Genomic DNA, 12,239 nt, shown 5'->3' with positions numbered 1-12,239 from the left:
GAGTTATTACCACCGGAGTCATATAGCTAAGGTAAGGATTCTGGATTGAAGGATATCATGTTAATTCAGTTGGTGTTTCTAGAGTTATGGTGTTCATGCATGTTTGATAATTGGGAGATTGGGTCTGGGGAGTTTGATGTGCTTTACTATGATAATTAGTTGGGTTTTACTGGTAAGAATGAGTATATAAGTTGTGGGAATCGAATTGGGGGAGTGGGATGGAATTGGTTAAATTTTGGCTGGGTTCAGTTGAAGAAAAACCCAGAAATTTCTGGGTTTGTGGGAGTGAGCCGCGACACTTTTATGGTGAGTCGCGACCTGCGAAGGGAATTTTAAACCAGTAAGGCTCGGAGGCAAGGGCGGGCCACGGTGCCTCAGGCGCGTGCCGCGATGCGTGTTGGTTTCTAGGGAGGCCGAGCCTCTGGGATTAGAGGCGGGCCGCGGCTTGGGTGTGAGGGCTTGGGAACCTAACCATTTGGGCTCGGGATCGGTTCTACTTATTTGTTAAGTGGAATTCGATGTCCCGGAGGCTAAGAGTTGGTCTGGAAGTTTTTATTTACCTATTGTTGATGGAACTTCCTTATTACGGTTGTGACTAGGTTTCTGCTAAGGGCTTGAATCGGGGATCGTACTCAGAGGGTCGTCACTAATAACATGCATACGGACTGACGGTAAGAAAATTGCACCTATTATGTGAATGCATGATTAGAGCTTAGTTAAGGTGATGAACATGATTATATTTATGTTTGTGAATATCTGATTAGGTACACTATAATGTGCATAATTATGATTATGCTTATGATTGCTGAGTGGATGTATTATAATGCATTGTGTGATTATTGATAGGTATGCTATGTGAAACATGTGACTGTCTGTTATGACTGTGAAGCTTGGTTTATAAACTAAAGGATTATTAGGGTGTTAAGTGGGGATCAACCTATTAGTTGAGAATATATTGAACTCTGGGAGACTCGCCTTATGAGTTGAGAGACCCAATATGTTTTCTTGCTGAGTCTCCTGGCTCACAGGTGCTTTGTGGTGCAGGTAAAGGTAAAGAGAAGCTCAACCAGCCATGAGTCGGAGGGCATTAGCAGTGGTATGTACATATGCAGTCCGCTCGCCCACCACAGCCGAGATGCTCAGGGGAACTAGGGTCAAACCCAGCTTTTGCCGCCTAGGTCGGCTTATTTTGTAACTTAAGTATTTTAATTAACTTTTAAACTGATGTTTTTGGGATCCCATGTAAAGAACATGTTTTTAACTTAATGGAATTGTTTATGAGTTGACCAAAAGTTTTAATACCTAAACCTTTAGTGGCTTAATCACATGTTTAGTCCAAATGACTTGTTTAGCAAGTCCAGCACTGGTTTTAAACACACTTGGTAATGGACCCTAATTAGCAGGGCATTACAGTGCTCGAGGATCGTTTTTATTATTACGCTATACTCGAATCTGTGGTAAGAAAACTGCACCTGGTTTACGTTTAGGGCGCGTCTCGATTATAGTACAAAATTAATGTTATGTTGAGAATGTTTTATAAAACATATTGAATGTGTTGTGTTTACCTATGTTATGCAATAACTATTAAGTTTATATCTAATTGGGGAGGCTCAACTTATATGTTGAAGGTCTATCTATGTTATGTAATGAAGGGCTTGGCTTAATAGTCAAGGTTACAATTGGTTTTAAAGGACTCGAATTAGCTATCGAATGTTGAGACTCGACTTATCAGTCGGATGGTAAGACTCGACTCATCAATCGAAGGGTATGACTCGACTTATCCGTCGAATGTTATGACTCTACTTATCAGTCGAAGGTTAAGACTTGATTTATCAGCCGAAGGGTAAGACTCGACTCATCACTCAAAGGTTGAGACTCAACTTATCAGTCAAATGTTCAGCCTTGACTTTACAGTGAAAGGGTAAGACTTAACTTATCAATCGACAATTAAAGTCACAACTTATCAGTCGAAGATCGAAAGATTCAACTTATTAATTAAAGGTTAAAGGACTCAGCTTATGAGTCGAGAGTTCAAAGGCTCGGCTTAGAAGCCGAGGACGATAATAGCGTGTTGGACGCTGGCAGATAGAGTGAACTCGACCCGGAAGCGAGATACACACTTGAACGCGCCTAGGGACGTCTAGAATGTGAAGCATCAAACCCGCTTGGCTAGCTCAAAGGCTGGTTATGTGCGAGATTAGCATTAAAGCCCTAGTGTGACTCCATAGTCACTTATATGAGTTAATTGCATGCATGAGTAGGGTTATTACTGCTAGCATGCTAGTTATGATTTTATGATCTGATAATGTACTATTTATAAGCATGTTTATGTTTCTTGTCTGAACCTTGGCTTACGGGTGCTAAATAGTGTAGGTAAAGGAAAGGAAAAGCTAGACCAGCCATGAGTTGGAGAGCTTTAGGGTCAGAGTGTACAGATGTGGCATGCTCGTTCACCACGGCCGAGGCTATCAGTTGGGACTAGGGTTGGACCCTGATTTTTCCGCCTAGGTCGGCTTTTGTATTCATTTTCTGGTTTGTAACTGTTTTAAACTACAATGGGATCCCATGTATTGTAGTCAAACCTTTTTAATGAAATCGTTGACTTTTGACCAATATTTTTAGTACCTAAACTTATGGTAAGTTTTAATTACACGATTTAAACTCAAATGACTTGTTTAGTGAGTTAAGCACTATTTAAACTACACAGTGTAACGGTCCTTGATTAGGACGACGTTACAGGTGCGCTCTCTCTAATGCTCGACAAAAACACACCAGGAAGTCCTCGCCAATTCCATAATGCTTCATTATGCTCTCCAAGGCAAGAGGATGCTTAACCGTGTTGTGGTATTGGTCCCCCTCAAAGCCTGTAGCCTCTTACTTTTGAGTGGGATGGGGAATGGGGGTTCGGTTCACATTCACCTCAGTCAGTCTGCATTGTACCTGTGTTGCAGGCCTCTCGGCAATTGGAGCCACTTCTCGTACCACCAGTACTCGTGAGGGCGCTGGGGCCTCCGCCCGAGCAGCTTCTTGGGGCCGACGACAATTGCCTTGCTAGTGCAAGTGTTGGAGCTCCTTTGACATCTAAAACAATGCCAAGCAGTTAGCTTCTTCAACAAAGAAAAAAAAAAAGAGCAAAATAAGAGAAACACTAAAACAATTGTTCGAGAAATGGAGAAGGAAGAGAAATCTAAGGGGCTAGGGTGTCCCTGGATCCTTGGGTTCGATTCCGGAGAGAACCATCGGAATTCAAAGGTTTCACCAGAATCTGGACATTTTACAGATTCTGGTTGAATGTCTGAAAATGTGAAAATAACGCAGAGACCTAAATGGCCCATTACTCGTAGCCTTATTGTGGAAATGGACCTAAAAAGACAGTAAAGGGGTCAAAATGACCTCTAAAACTCTGAAGACAACAAAATACCTAAGCATGCAACCTACAAATCATATAGAATAACTCAGACACGAAAAAGAAAAAGATAGAGGAAAATGCTTACCCGAGACTAACCAACGATAAGTGCTAAGTCGAGTTCGGATGCGAAGATATTTAGTGTCGTAGATGCATAAAGTGCCTACTTCCCTCCAACCATCTAGAATCATTGGTGAAAAGGTTTCTAGTGAGGATGTCGATCGTGGGACGAGGTTTGCATGAGCTCTGGTTTGGGGAAATTTCAAATGTTAGTGTAAAAGAATGGGAGGAAAATTTTGAGTTTTATAAACCAGAACTTGGAAAGGAAGTTACTTTTTCCTGACCGTCCATCACAGAGTGGTATTCGAGCATGATCCAATGGTAACAAATATCGAGGCATGGACCGTAATCATAACACGGGAAAAAGACACCTTGAATTCAATGTGAAAGGACACTTCGAGTACAAAATAGACGTTTTGGGTATGGACTAAACCCTTCCTTAAATGGAGTCAATTCATGGGTCCAACAGCAGGGGGCCAACACGTGGCAAGACCTTTTGGTAGGTTTGATGTCTTGAGGAGCCCAAGCGCCTCCCCCCGAGTTCAATCCTTGAAATTCCTACTCTCAGTCTAAGTCTCCACTGTCTGAGGACGAGTGAAGAGTTGGGGGCCAAATGTTGTCCATCCTTTCACCAAGTGACACGTGGCAATCTTCGAGAGTAGTTAGGTTCTTCGAGGGGGTTTAGTGATCTCTATTGAGCTCACTGTCTACTCGGAGGGTAGGCTGCCTCCCGTCTTTAGAAGGCTCCTCAGAGGAAAGTTATCCTTCGACAAGCCACACCTTGAGAGCCTTGGATATGTTTGTTAGGTTCATTTTAGTTTTTTTTAGAGATTGTTTTGGGTTATGATTTTAATTATTTAGGATTGTTTTGTGCAGATTTACACATGTTTTCTTCTTGTTTCATGTTTTAATGGTCAACTACATAATTTGGAGTGAAATGAGAAGAAACATGTTAAATATGATGAATAAGATGGATTTAGAGTTAATTGTGAAGTTTCAAGCCATTATGTGTGGAAAATACTACACTGAAGATGCTCAACACGCGTCGTTTATGTTCTGTAACGCAAGTTTGAAACTTTAAGCTGTATTTTGACCATGATTTCTTCACTTTCTGGTAATACTTCTATAAATAGAAGTTTTATATATTTCTTTTATCTTTCCATATCTTTTTGAATCATTTAATTTGGAGTGATATCGAGGGAGTTATCACCAAAATAGGATGAGCTGACGTTGTAGGCTGTTTGAAACGAGTTTCAGTTTTATTCTGTACAATTACTGCCCCAACGCTAATATATAGCGCCCCTGTGCTATCAAAGTCAGAGAGTACAGTTCCAGGTAGTGTGAAATAGCGCCCCTGCGCTACTATCCGTACGATTTTCGTAAAAAGGAAGCAAAAGGAATTTTTATGGGGGCAAGAAGGTCTTTTCACATAGAATCGATGTGGTTACTATAAAATCTTAATTTTGAGCAATTTTAATCATTTTTAGCCACTGGACATCAAGAGGAACTTGGAGATCAAGATTGAAAATATCTTCAAGAGTTTTTTTTTTTTCTTCTTTAATTTCTTTTTCTTATGTTATTTTCCAAATCAATGAATGTTATGAATCTAGTTATGAACTAATTTTATTTTCTAGGGTTTTAATGTAGTCTCTTGATACTTTATTATTAGTTAATGCAATCTCTATGATTTATTTTTCTTCATTGTGATCTATTCAATTTTGTGCTTAATAAATGTGAATAATTTGACTCTGTTATTTGCATTACTTATGAATCTGAGAGGTGAGAGTTAAATATGCTATAGTTGAATAGACATAAATTTCGATATAGGACGAGAGTGCCTATATGGTTTGTGTAGCTTTTAGAATTTCTATTCTTAATGCTTGCCTTATGTTTGGAATTTATCACAAAAATGTAGAAAATTTGCATATAGGTTGAGAGATTTATATATTTTAATAAGAATATAGATTTCTTTAGTAAATCTACTATCACGGTAATAGAAAGAATAGTGGAAATTGTATGGATGAAATAATAAAGTGGATAGATGATGAAATTAAATACCCTAGGTTTTGATCCATTGAAGTAATTTTGCTTTTATTTGTTAATTGTGAGTTTTGTCAATCCTTGTTTCTATTCTTGATATTCTTGAATCTAACTTTTATTAGCCAAATAGAATTGAGAAGTTAATTATTGGTTGTTAATAACAATCTGTAACGAACCAAATTTTATTTTATTTTATTTAAATTGTGTGCTTTATTTTATTTAATTGTTAAGTGTTGTGAATTATTTTATTTATTTGTTTAAATTAATTGTTATAATTGTTTGGTAGAATTTTGTGAATTTAATTGTTAATTGTTTATTTATTTTAATAGGTGAATAAATCAGTTTTATTGAATGCACTAAGGTGCATGGTAGGTAGTGATGCACCCAAGTTATTCAATGTGTCCATGTGCATGGTTGCATGGTGCACCTGTGTAGAATTTTCTACACATTTTTTTTTATTTCCTTTTATTAGATTTATTTAGATTATTTAATTAAAAAAATAAAAGAAAGGGTAACAAGAAGTAGTGTGAACGGCAAGTGGGAAACGAGGGAATGAGAGTTGTCCATTTATATTTTTTTTCTTGAATCAAATAAATTAGAATTAAAAGAAAATAAGCACAATTAGGAAACTTACCAATTCTTTTCCTTAGGCTATCATGGATAGATTAAAATAAAGAGGGAAGGAATAAGGAAGAGAGCATTATGCTCATTTGGGACAGTCGGCCTAGACGGAAGGAGAGAGAGAGAGTAGGCATTTTCTAGAGAGAGAAGGAGAGAAAGAAGAAGAAGAAGAAGAAAGAAGAGAGGACTGAATCTCTCTATAGGTAAGGATTATCTTGGTTTGGTTGAGTCTTGAGTTTAGATCCTCTCCATGATTTCTAAGTATTTCATTTTCTCTTCTCATGTTCTTGTGGTGTTCTAAAATCCCTAGGATTTGAGCAAGGTTGTGACCATAGTAGGCTCTTGAGTTCACTCAAGGAAGGTATTGGATTCCTCCCTCAACCTTGTGTTGATTTTGTTTTCTTGGGGAGATTAAGGATTTATGAATTGTAATAATATGTTGTTTTGTTTTCCTCTTAATTTTTTGGTGGTATGTTATTTTGAGCATGCATGAAGAGTTTTGTAGTTTAATGCATGAAGGGATTTGGTTTTCATTTGCTAAGTATGATGGTTGATGATATTTTATGTTTGTGTATATGTGGGTTTCGGCCTATGCATGTCTAGGGATCCACTTTATATTTTGATATTTTTATTGTGTTTTTATGTTAGATCCATGTTCTAGGACTCTATATAATTTTTGGTATAATAAATCATTTGGATTCTTGTTATTGAATCCATGAAATTTGATGAATATGTTTATGAGAATATGTATCAATGGGTTATGGTATGCAAGAATGATGATAGAAACATGCTAGGATGCATGTGAATGTAAATGAGAATTTTGTTTTATATTTATGTTTAATTCATGAGGGTTTTGGCTAAAAGGGTGTAATGCATGATGAGTTGTTTGATTTTGTGGCACCCATTCATATTAGGAACATGCTAGGGTTTGTGAATTAATTTTATAGATTTAAACATGTATGGTAATGATGTAAACTTTTGTGAAGCATGATGTAAAAGATGGATTTTTTATTTGTTAAGCTTGCTGATTTTGGTGTTTAAATAGTATAGAATATGATGAAAATAATATTTTTGCTTGCTTAAATAATTTTGCAAGTGCTATGATGTTTTTATGAAATTCAATGGAACTTTAATATACATTAAAATGATATTTTTTTACTCAAATAAATACCTACAGATTTATATATATATATATATAGAGAACAAATGAGGTTTTAAATTCAATATGGAGATTTTTTAGATTGTATATGGTTGCTCGAATTTTTAGTAAAATGTTGGAAAGTTTTTTTTAATAAATGGAAAATTTTTGTGTTTATGAAATAATATAACCCTAAGTTATGTCAATATTAAAGATTGTATTTTTAAATGTAACCATGAGTGTTCATTTTAATAGATGTGATTTTTCTTTATTTAAATTAAGAAGAATGTTGAGATTAATTCACTTATGATTTTTAAATAAATTAAATAGTGGCTGAAAGTTTAGTTTAATAATTTAAAAATAATTACTAGATTATAACTTATGAATTTATTTTACTTAAAATTAAGTCTTAAAATAATACAAATAAAATGTATTTTTCTCATACCTAAAAATTATATTTTTCTCACACCAAGTTTGTAATTTTATTAACTTAATTAAATTGTTATTTTCTAAGAAAACATGCTAATTATAAGTATTTTACATAATTTCTAGCATTTATTATTTTTATGTAATTTAAAAATAAATAATGGAATTATTATATTTTTAGATGGCTAAATAAATTATTTTAGAAATAAAAATAATGTTTTAGAGGTTTTATCCACTTAGTGATTTTAAAAAGAAAAATATCGATAATAAAAGTATGTTACTAAATCCTTGTTTTGAAAACGATAGAAATAAGTGTGTAGGAATTATCGTTTTTAACGTCATTTTTTAACAATGTTCTCACGTATGCATGTGGCATGCAAATGCACTTTTACGTTCAAGCATATGTCTAATATTCAACCATATGATTTTTATTTAAAAACCATGCATGTAACATAGGTATAATTTGCAATATTCTTTGGTGATTTATGTGTAATTATGCCTATTTGGAAATTATGAGTAGGGCACAAGAAAGTCTTATGTGATGCTAAAGAATGTTATTTGATTATGGTATAGGCTCGTTGTGAAGTTTGTCAGTTTTGCTTTACATGGACCTGAGGTAAGGAAGTTAGATAGAATTTTGTTTATTTATGTTGTGAACGGTAAGATTGTTTGTATGAATAGAATGTTGGGTACGATGATACGTTTTGCGATATGAAGTATGAAATGATATTTTGTGATGATGTGATGATGATGATAAATCATGAAATTTCCTTTGTGTTGAAATGATTGAATTGTATGTGATTTGAATGTTGTATGATATGTAATGGTTGTTAGCGTGACGAACGCGACACAACAAAGGAGGTACTACGGATATAAAGACATAACCCGAGTTACTAAGGATGTGAAGACATAACTCATAGGACGGACGCGCCGAGGTTATTCAAGGACCAGAGATCCTGTTTACCTCAAGATGTGACATGGACAAGTTAGCAGGCCATGTTCACAAAGATATGGTGATGATGTTTATGATGATAATGTTTGTGAAGATGTTGTCTATGATGATTATGTTTATGATGATGATGTTATGATGATAAAGTTAAGTATGATGTATAACGATGTATGAACGTGAATATGTTTGTTGTGTTTATTTGTGTGTTATTTGTACTTCTTTACTGGGCTTTTAGCTCACCCCCTTACTTTGCCTTCCAGGTAGCAAATAGGATTTCTCTGTGGCACGCATGGTGATGTGGGAAGTTCCAACGTTGGGGTGTGTATGGCGTGGGGGCATCCTATGGCAAGAAAAAGATCAGTTTAACGCCAATTTCTAAAGAATACTGTTATGTTTATTTTAAACTTTTAGAACTTATCAGTGGGACTTGAACTTTAATTATTTTTAAAACGTTGCATAAAAACTATTATTTTTTAAAAACTATTTGGCCCAACTTGCATGTTTTTAGCAAGGCCCCACTAGGAGTTTTATAATATGTGGCTTTTCTTCTATAAACTTATGAGCATGCAAATAATTTACAAAGTATTAGGCTAGGGCGTTTTACAAATGGTATCAGAGACGGTCGTCCAGGTTTCCAAGGACCCTCCCCATACACGCTAAAGACGGGAAAATTTCACCTCACCACGTCGTAAGTATTTGTTTTATGTGCTATTACTTGTTTCTATTTTATTTAATTTTATAGTCTCGTAACTATAGTATAGTAAGATGCCTCCTGTTCTGAAAACTACTAAGAAACAACTACTCAAGGAGATTCGCACAATACCCAAGGTCCAGCTTGAGGAGGATCCCTACGATTGGCAGATTGCGGTATTAAAAACAACAACGGTGGTTTATGATCATGTTCAAGGGATCATGAACAAAAGAGGAGCTTTGCTATGGCCCAGAGAGCAATATTGGGTGTTGAGGGAAACACTATCAATATACTCTGAGGCCCTTCTCCAGTTGGACAGAGCATGGCGCGTCGTCATTCAAGATGACCTGAAATTTACTACCATGGAATACGTAATCTATGATCTTATAGACAACTACAATTTTAGTCGTGAGGAGCTAGTATTGGTGAAGATGGATGACGAAGAGATAGAGGAGCGTTTGGAGACAGTACACGATATGGATGGAGCCTTGGCAATTGAGGAAGTAACTCAAGCCATACCACATGTGACCGCTAGGATGAGGATGATGGTGAGCGCTCCCGTCTACTTTCACATCCCAGGGGATATCTTTGATTACAGCTCAGGGGACGAGTCCACAGTTGAGGACTAGAGTCCGTTGCGTAAATCGTTCCATGAAACGTTAATAAATAAGATGGGATTTTTTTAAGACCATAAAGGATTTATGTTTTGGTCATTAAACACTTTATGGGTTGTTTAAATTTTTAGAATAATTTAAACACTTTCAATGCTATGGTTTGATATTTTCTTTTCCTCTTGCAAACTCTAAATGATGTGGTTTTAATGATGATTTTCGCAAATATCTATCAAAACCATTATGCGATTTTCCTTCCTTATGATTTTCTTTTGCTGCCTTAGAATCTCATGATGTTGACTAAAGGAAGAGGAGGAGGCCGGGGAAAGGGTGTCTGCACAAGGTCTAAGGCAACGACAACCCCTGACATAGAAATGCCATCAGTCCAACCTGCAGCTCCAGCAACACCATCTGTGGACCTGGCCGTAGAGGTAGCAAGGTTGAGAGAACAACTAAGACTGAGAGATGAGGAATTGGCACATGCCAAGCAAGTGCCCCAAATGTCCCAAGTGCCTCAAGTGTCAGTGGCACAGTCTCAGCCGCCAACACCACCACCTGCACCACTGCCTGTAACTTATGGGTTCGAGCCAGTGTATGAACGTTTCAGAAAACAAGCCCCACCAACCTTTGAAGGGAAGGTTTATCCCATAGTGGCAGAGGATTGGTTAAGATCGGTTGAGGCCATCTTCAATCATATGGAGTTAAATGATCGCCAGAGAGTCTCATGTGCAGTCTATTTACTCAAGATGGATGCACGAATATGGTGGGATGTAATTAAACAGGCCCGTGATTTGAATACCATGACTTGGACAAAATTCGTCCAGGCTTTTAGCAAGAAGTATTACAGTGCGGCTGTCCTAGTAACCAAGGTAGATGAGTTTGTAACCGTGGTACAAGGAAACCTATCTGTCACTGATTATGCACAAAAGTTCAATAACTTGGCAAAATTTTCTCCTGAAGTTGTGCCAACTGAAACTCTACGAGTCCAAAGGTTCATGAGGGGACTCAAGCCGATGATCACTAGAGATGTTATGATGACCAGTGCTGAAGTGGTCGGTTGTGTAGAAGTTCTTGATAGAGCACTTGAAGCAGAATATTGGGAAGAATGAATATGGAAGGATAATGTTGCCAGAAGAGAGAACTACTAAAATAAGGGCTTCAATGAGGGTAACAAATGGAAAGCTAATGAAGGGCAGAACAATGGCACTGATAATAGACCAAGACCTCCAGCCACAAATAACAACAGTAACAACACTCAAAACCATAATAATCGCTTGAATGACCGGAACCATGGGAATCACCAAGACAACCAAGTAGAGCACCCCATATGTCCTAAATGCTCGAAAAGACACCCAAGGAATGCCAAGCCGGCACCAATAAATGTTTTAAGTGCGGTCAAGTAGGACATTTGAGGAAGAATTACACACAATGGAAGGCAGGACAGAATAGTAATTGTAATCTGGTGCCAGCACAGGTTTTTGCCTTAACTCAGAATGAAGCAGCCAACAGCAACCCCGTAGTCACAGGTCAGCTCCTTATATCTGGTATGATGTGTAGAGTCCTTGTTGATTCTGGAGCGACTCACTCTTATGTTTCCACGAATGTGATTGATAAGCTGAGTATGCCTTATAAACTGTTTGAGCATAGATTTAGTACAATGTTACCGTTGGGAGACATGATGTTGTCAAGTAGTAGGTTACTGTCAACGCCTATAACGATAGAGGGCAGGGAGTAACCAGCAGACCTTATAGAACTGAGTATACCAGATTATGATGTCATACTTGGCATGGATTGGTTATCCAAACATGGGGTGACAATAGACTGTCCAAAGAAGACTCAGGAGTTCGGACCAAAAGAAAGAGAGGTATTTTCCTTTAGAGGACAAGTAGCGAGTTTTTGAACACAAATAATATCGACACTAGAAGCACGGAATATGATGCAGCATGGTTGTTTGGCATTTCTAGCTGGTGTGGTGGATAAATCAAATGATTCAGAGTTAAAACCAGAAAATGTGCATATTGTTTGTGAGTTCTCAGAGGTGTTTCCCAAGGAATTACCAAGATTACCCCCGGATAGAGACATCGAGTTTGTGATCAAGCTTGCACCAAAAACAACACCGATCTCTAAAGCGCCCTAGCGAATGGCACCTGCGGAGTTGAAGGAACTTAAGAACCACCTACTGGAGTTGTTGGACAAGGAGTTCGTAAGACCTAAACCGGAAAATGTGCATATTGTTTGTGAGTTCTCAGACGTGTTTCCCAAGGAATTACCAAAATTACCCCCGGATAAAGACATCG

This window comes from Humulus lupulus, chromosome 6 (genome assembly GCF_963169125.1).
Source record: "Humulus lupulus chromosome 6, drHumLupu1.1, whole genome shotgun sequence".
Lineage (NCBI taxonomy): Eukaryota > Viridiplantae > Streptophyta > Magnoliopsida > Rosales > Cannabaceae > Humulus > Humulus lupulus.
This window is presented reverse-complemented; position numbering follows the sequence as displayed.